We start from the raw sequence: 6,581 nt of genomic DNA on the forward strand, positions 1-6,581 counted from the left end.
CATTATGAGGTGTTGTAGTGGCTTAAAAAATCTTATTTTATTTTTTGTGGGGATGGAGCTTACCTTGCACCAGTTTAAAGAAATATATTTTCGAGTTTTTACCTTTTATTTTGAAAGGAAAATATTGGATTAAAAAAAGCCAGCGAGCCGGGACTTGAACTTGGGTCACCTAAAAATCTATACCTCTAAATGTCAGTGCCTGGACCACTAGGCTGTGGCAACCTTGGAATTCAAAGCACTTTGATAGATATTAGAAGATCCTCCTTGTGTAAAAAATGCAGGGGGAACGGATTTCGACGGCTGTTTTTTGGCCGTCGGATTCTGTTCCCCCTGTAAAAAAAAACAGCTGTCGGAATCCGTTCCCCCACTCCCATTATGAGAGACGTTGTAGTGGCTTAAAAAAATCTTATTTTATTTTGTGTGGGGATGGAGCTTACCTGGCACCAGTTTAAAGAAATATATTTTCGAGTTTTTACCTTTTATTTTGAAAGGAAAATATTGGATAAAAAAAAGCCAGCGAGCCGGGACTTGAACTTGAGTCACCTAAAAATCGTTAGCTCTCAATGTCAGTGCCTGGACCACTAGGCTGTGGCAACCGTGGATTTCAAAGAACTTTGATAGATATTAGAAGATCCTCCTTGTGTAAAAACTGCAGGGGGAACGGATTTCGACGGCTGTTTTTTGGCCGTCGGATTCTGTTCCCCCTGTAAAAAAAAAACAGCTGTCGGAATCCGTTCCCCCACTCCCATTATGAGAGGCGTTGTAGTGGCTTAAAAAAATCTTATTTTATTTTGTGTGGGGATGGAGCTTACCTGGCACCAGTTTAAAGAAATATATTTTCTAGTTTTTACCTTTTATTGTGATAGGAAAATATTGGATAAAAAAAAGCCAGCGAGCTGGGATTTGAACTTGTGTCTCCTAAAAATCTTCAGCTCTTAATGTCTGGACCACTAGGCTGTCTCAACCTTGGAATTCAAAGCACTTTGATAGATATTAGAATATCCTCCTTGTGTAAAAAAATGCAGGGGGAACGGATTTCGACGGCTGTTTTTTGGCCGTCGGATTCTGTTCCCCCTGTAAAATAAACAGCTGTTGGAATCCGTTCCCCCACTCCCATTATGAGGTGTTGTAGTGGCTTAAAAAATCTTATTTTATTTTGTGTGGGGATGGAGCTTACCTTGCACCAGTTTAAAGAAATATATTTTCGATTTTTTTTACCTTTTATTGTGAAAGGAAAATATTGGATTAAAAAAAGCCAGCGAGCCGGGACTTGAACTTGGGTCACCTAAAAATCTATACCTCTAAATGTCAGTGCCTGGACCACTAGGCTGTGGCAACCTTGGAATTCAAAGCACTTTGATAGATATTAGAAGATCCTACTTGTGTAAAAAATGCAGGGGGAACGGGTTTCGACGGCTGTTTTTTGGCCGTCGGATTCTGTTCCCCCTGTAAAAAAAAACAGCTGTCGGAATCCGTTCCCGCACTCCCATTATGAGAGACGTTGTAGTGTCTTAAAAAAATCTTATTTTATTTTGTGTGGGGATGGAGCTTACCTGGCACCAGTTTAAAGAAATATATTTTCGAGTTTTTACCTTTTATTGTGAAAGGAAAATATTGGATTAAAAAAAAGCCGGCGAGCCGGGATTTGAACTTGTGTCTCCTAAAAAACTTCAGCTCTTAATGTCTGGACCACTAGGCTGTCTCAACCTTGGAATTCAAAGCACTTTGATAGATATTAGAAGATCCTCCTTGTGTAAAAAATACAGGGGGAACGGATTTCGACGGCTGTTTTTTGGCCGTCGGATTCTGTTCCCCCTGTAAAATAAACAGCTGTCGGAATCCGTTCCCCAACTCCCATTATGAGATGCGTTGTAGTGGCTTAAAAAATCTTATTTTTTTTGTGTGGGGATGGAGCTTACCTGGCCCCAGTTTAAAGAAATATATTTTCGAGTTTTTACCTTTTATTGTGAAAGGAAAATATTGGATAAAAAAAAGCCAGCGAGCCGGGACTTGAACTTGGGTCACCTAAAAAACTTTACCTCTAAATGTCAGTGCCTGGACCACTAGGCTGTCACAACCTTGGAATTCAAAGCACTTTGATAGATATTAGAAGATCCTCCTTGTGTAAAAAATACAGGGGGAACGGATTTCGACGGCTGTTTTTTGGCTGTCGGATTCTGTTCCCCCTGTAAAATAAACAGCTGTTGGAATCCGTTCCCCCACTCCCATTATGAGGTGTTTTAGTGGCTTAAAAAAATCTTATTTTATTTTGTGTGGGGATGGAGCTTACCTGGCACCAGTTTAAAGAAATATATTTTCGATTTTTTTACCTTTTATTGTGAAAGGAAAATATTGGATAAAAAAAAGCCAGCGAGCTGGGATTTGAACTTGTGTCTCCTAAAAATCTTCAGCTCTTAATGTCTGGACCACTAGGCTGTCTCAACCTTGGAATTCAAAGCACTTTGATAGATATTAGAAGATCCTCCTTGTGTAAAAAATACAGGGGGAACGGATTTCGACGGCTGTTTTTTGGCCGTCGGATTCTGTTTCCCCTGTAAAAAAAACAGCTGTCGGAATCCGTTCCCCCACTCCCATTATGAGAGGCGTTGTAGTGGCTTAAAAAAAACTTATTTTATTTTGTGTGGGGATGGAGCTTACCTGGCACCAGTTTAAATAAATATATTTTCTAGTTTTTACCTTTTATTGTGAAAGGAAAATATTGGATTAAAAAAAAGCCGGCGAGCCGGGATTTGAACTTCTGTCTCCTAAAAATCTTCAGCTCTTAATGTCTGGACCACTAGGCTGTCTCAACCTTGGAATTCAAAGCACTTTGATAGATATTAGAAGATCCTCCTTGTGTAAAAAATGCAGGGGGAACGGATTTCGACGGCTGTTTTTTGGCCGTCGGATTCTGTTCCCCCTGTAAAATAAACAGCTGTTGGAATCCGTTCCCCCACTCCCATTATGAGGTGTTGTAGTGGCTTAAAAAATCTTATTTTATTTTTTGTGGGGATGGAGCTTACCTTGCACCAGTTTAAAGAAATATATTTTCGAGTTTTTACCTTTTATTTTGAAAGGAAAATATTGGATTAAAAAAAGCCAGCGAGCCGGGACTTGAACTTGGGTCACCTAAAAATCTATACCTCTAAATGTCAGTGCCTGGACCACTAGGCTGTGGCAACCTTGGAATTCAAAGCACTTTGATAGATATTAGAAGATCCTCCTTGTGTAAAAAATGCAGGGGGAACGGATTTCGACGGCTGTTTTTTGGCCGTCGGATTCTGTTCCCCCTGTAAAAAAAAACAGCTGTCGGAATCCGTTCCCCCACTCCCATTATGAGAGACGTTGTAGTGGCTTAAAAAAATCTTATTTTATTTTGTGTGGGGATGGAGCTTACCTGGCACCAGTTTAAAGAAATATATTTTCGAGTTTTTACCTTTTATTTTGAAAGGAAAATATTGGATAAAAAAAAGCCAGCGAGCCGGGACTTGAACTTGAGTCACCTAAAAATCGTTAGCTCTCAATGTCAGTGCCTGGACCACTAGGCTGTGGCAACCGTGGATTTCAAAGAACTTTGATAGATATTAGAAGATCCTCCTTGTGTAAAAACTGCAGGGGGAACGGATTTCGACGGCTGTTTTTTGGCCGTCGGATTCTGTTCCCCCTGTAAAAAAAAAACAGCTGTCGGAATCCGTTCCCCCACTCCCATTATGAGAGGCGTTGTAGTGGCTTAAAAAAATCTTATTTTATTTTGTGTGGGGATGGAGCTTACCTGGCACCAGTTTAAAGAAATATATTTTCTAGTTTTTACCTTTTATTGTGATAGGAAAATATTGGATAAAAAAAAGCCAGCGAGCTGGGATTTGAACTTGTGTCTCCTAAAAATCTTCAGCTCTTAATGTCTGGACCACTAGGCTGTCTCAACCTTGGAATTCAAAGCACTTTGATAGATATTAGAATATCCTCCTTGTGTAAAAAAATGCAGGGGGAACGGATTTCGACGGCTGTTTTTTGGCCGTCGGATTCTGTTCCCCCTGTAAAATAAACAGCTGTTGGAATCCGTTCCCCCACTCCCATTATGAGGTGTTGTAGTGGCTTAAAAAATCTTATTTTATTTTGTGTGGGGATGGAGCTTACCTTGCACCAGTTTAAAGAAATATATTTTCGATTTTTTTTACCTTTTATTGTGAAAGGAAAATATTGGATTAAAAAAAGCCAGCGAGCCGGGACTTGAACTTGGGTCACCTAAAAATCTATACCTCTAAATGTCAGTGCCTGGACCACTAGGCTGTGGCAACCTTGGAATTCAAAGCACTTTGATAGATATTAGAAGATCCTACTTGTGTAAAAAATGCAGGGGGAACGGGTTTCGACGGCTGTTTTTTGGCCGTCGGATTCTGTTCCCCCTGTAAAAAAAAACAGCTGTCGGAATCCGTTCCCGCACTCCCATTATGAGAGACGTTGTAGTGTCTTAAAAAAATCTTATTTTATTTTGTGTGGGGATGGAGCTTACCTGGCACCAGTTTAAAGAAATATATTTTCGAGTTTTTACCTTTTATTGTGAAAGGAAAATATTGGATTAAAAAAAAGCCGGCGAGCCGGGATTTGAACTTGTGTCTCCTAAAAAACTTCAGCTCTTAATGTCTGGACCACTAGGCTGTCTCAACCTTGGAATTCAAAGCACTTTGATAGATATTAGAAGATCCTCCTTGTGTAAAAAATACAGGGGGAACGGATTTCGACGGCTGTTTTTTGGCCGTCGGATTCTGTTCCCCCTGTAAAATAAACAGCTGTCGGAATCCGTTCCCCAACTCCCATTATGAGATGCGTTGTAGTGGCTTAAAAAATCTTATTTTTTTTGTGTGGGGATGGAGCTTACCTGGCCCCAGTTTAAAGAAATATATTTTCGAGTTTTTACCTTTTATTGTGAAAGGAAAATATTGGATAAAAAAAAGCCAGCGAGCCGGGACTTGAACTTGGGTCACCTAAAAAACTTTACCTCTAAATGTCAGTGCCTGGACCACTAGGCTGTCACAACCTTGGAATTCAAAGCACTTTGATAGATATTAGAAGATCCTCCTTGTGTAAAAAATACAGGGGGAACGGATTTCGACGGCTGTTTTTTGGCTGTCGGATTCTGTTCCCCCTGTAAAATAAACAGCTGTTGGAATCCGTTCCCCCACTCCCATTATGAGGTGTTTTAGTGGCTTAAAAAAATCTTATTTTATTTTGTGTGGGGATGGAGCTTACCTGGCACCAGTTTAAAGAAATATATTTTCGATTTTTTTACCTTTTATTGTGAAAGGAAAATATTGGATAAAAAAAAGCCAGCGAGCTGGGATTTGAACTTGTGTCTCCTAAAAATCTTCAGCTCTTAATGTCTGGACCACTAGGCTGTCTCAACCTTGGAATTCAAAGCACTTTGATAGATATTAGAAGATCCTCCTTGTGTAAAAAATACAGGGGGAACGGATTTCGACGGCTGTTTTTTGGCCGTCGGATTCTGTTTCCCCTGTAAAAAAAAACAGCTGTCGGAATCCGTTCCCCCACTCCCATTATGAGAGGCGTTGTAGTGGCTTAAAAAAAACTTATTTTATTTTGTGTGGGGATGGAGCTTACCTGGCACCAGTTTAAATAAATATATTTTCTAGTTTTTACCTTTTATTGTGAAAGGAAAATATTGGATTAAAAAAAAGCCGGCGAGCCGGGATTTGAACTTCTGTCTCCTAAAAATCTTCAGCTCTTAATGTCTGGACCACTAGGCTGTCTCAACCTTGGATTTCAAAGCACTTTGATAGATATTAGAAGATCCTCCTTGTGTAAAAAATGCAGGGGGAACGGATTTCGACGGCTGTTTTTTGGCCGTCGGATTCTGTTCCCCCTGTAAAATAAACAGCTGTTGGAATCCGTTCCCCCACTCCCATTATGAGGTGTTGTAGTGGCTTAAAAAATCTTATTTTATTTTTTGTGGGGATGGAGCTTACCTTGCACCAGTTTAAAGAAATATATTTTCGATTTTTTTACCTTTTATTGTGAAAGGAAAATATTGGATTAAAAAAAGCCAGCGAGCCGGGACTTGAACTTGGGTCACCTAAAAATCTATACCTCTAAATGTCAGTGCCTGGACCACTAGGCTGTGGCAACCTTGGAATTCAAAGCACTTTGATAGATATTAGAAGATCCTCCTTGTGTAAAAACTGCAGGGGGAACGGATTTCGACGGCTGTTTTTTGGCCGTCGGATTCTGTTCCCCCTGTAAAAAAAAAACAGCTGTCGGAATCCGTTCCCCCACTCCCATTATGAGAGGCGTTGTAGTGGCTTAAAAAAATATTATTTTATTTTGTGTGGGGATGGAGCTTACCTGGCACCAGTTTAAAGAAATATATTTTCGAGTTTTTACCTTTTATTTTGAAAGGAAAATATTGGATAAAAAAAAGCCAGCGAGCCGGGACTTGAACTTGGGTCACCTAAAAATCGTTGGCTCTAAATGTCAGTGCCTGGACCACTAGGCTGTGGCAACCGTGGAATTCAAAGCACTTTGATAGATATTAGAAGATCCTCCTTGTGTAAAAACTGCAGGGG

The sequence above is a fragment of the Phoxinus phoxinus genome, assembly GCF_949152265.1.
Source record: "Phoxinus phoxinus genome assembly, chromosome: 8".
NCBI classification, from domain to species: domain Eukaryota; kingdom Metazoa; phylum Chordata; class Actinopteri; order Cypriniformes; family Leuciscidae; genus Phoxinus; species Phoxinus phoxinus.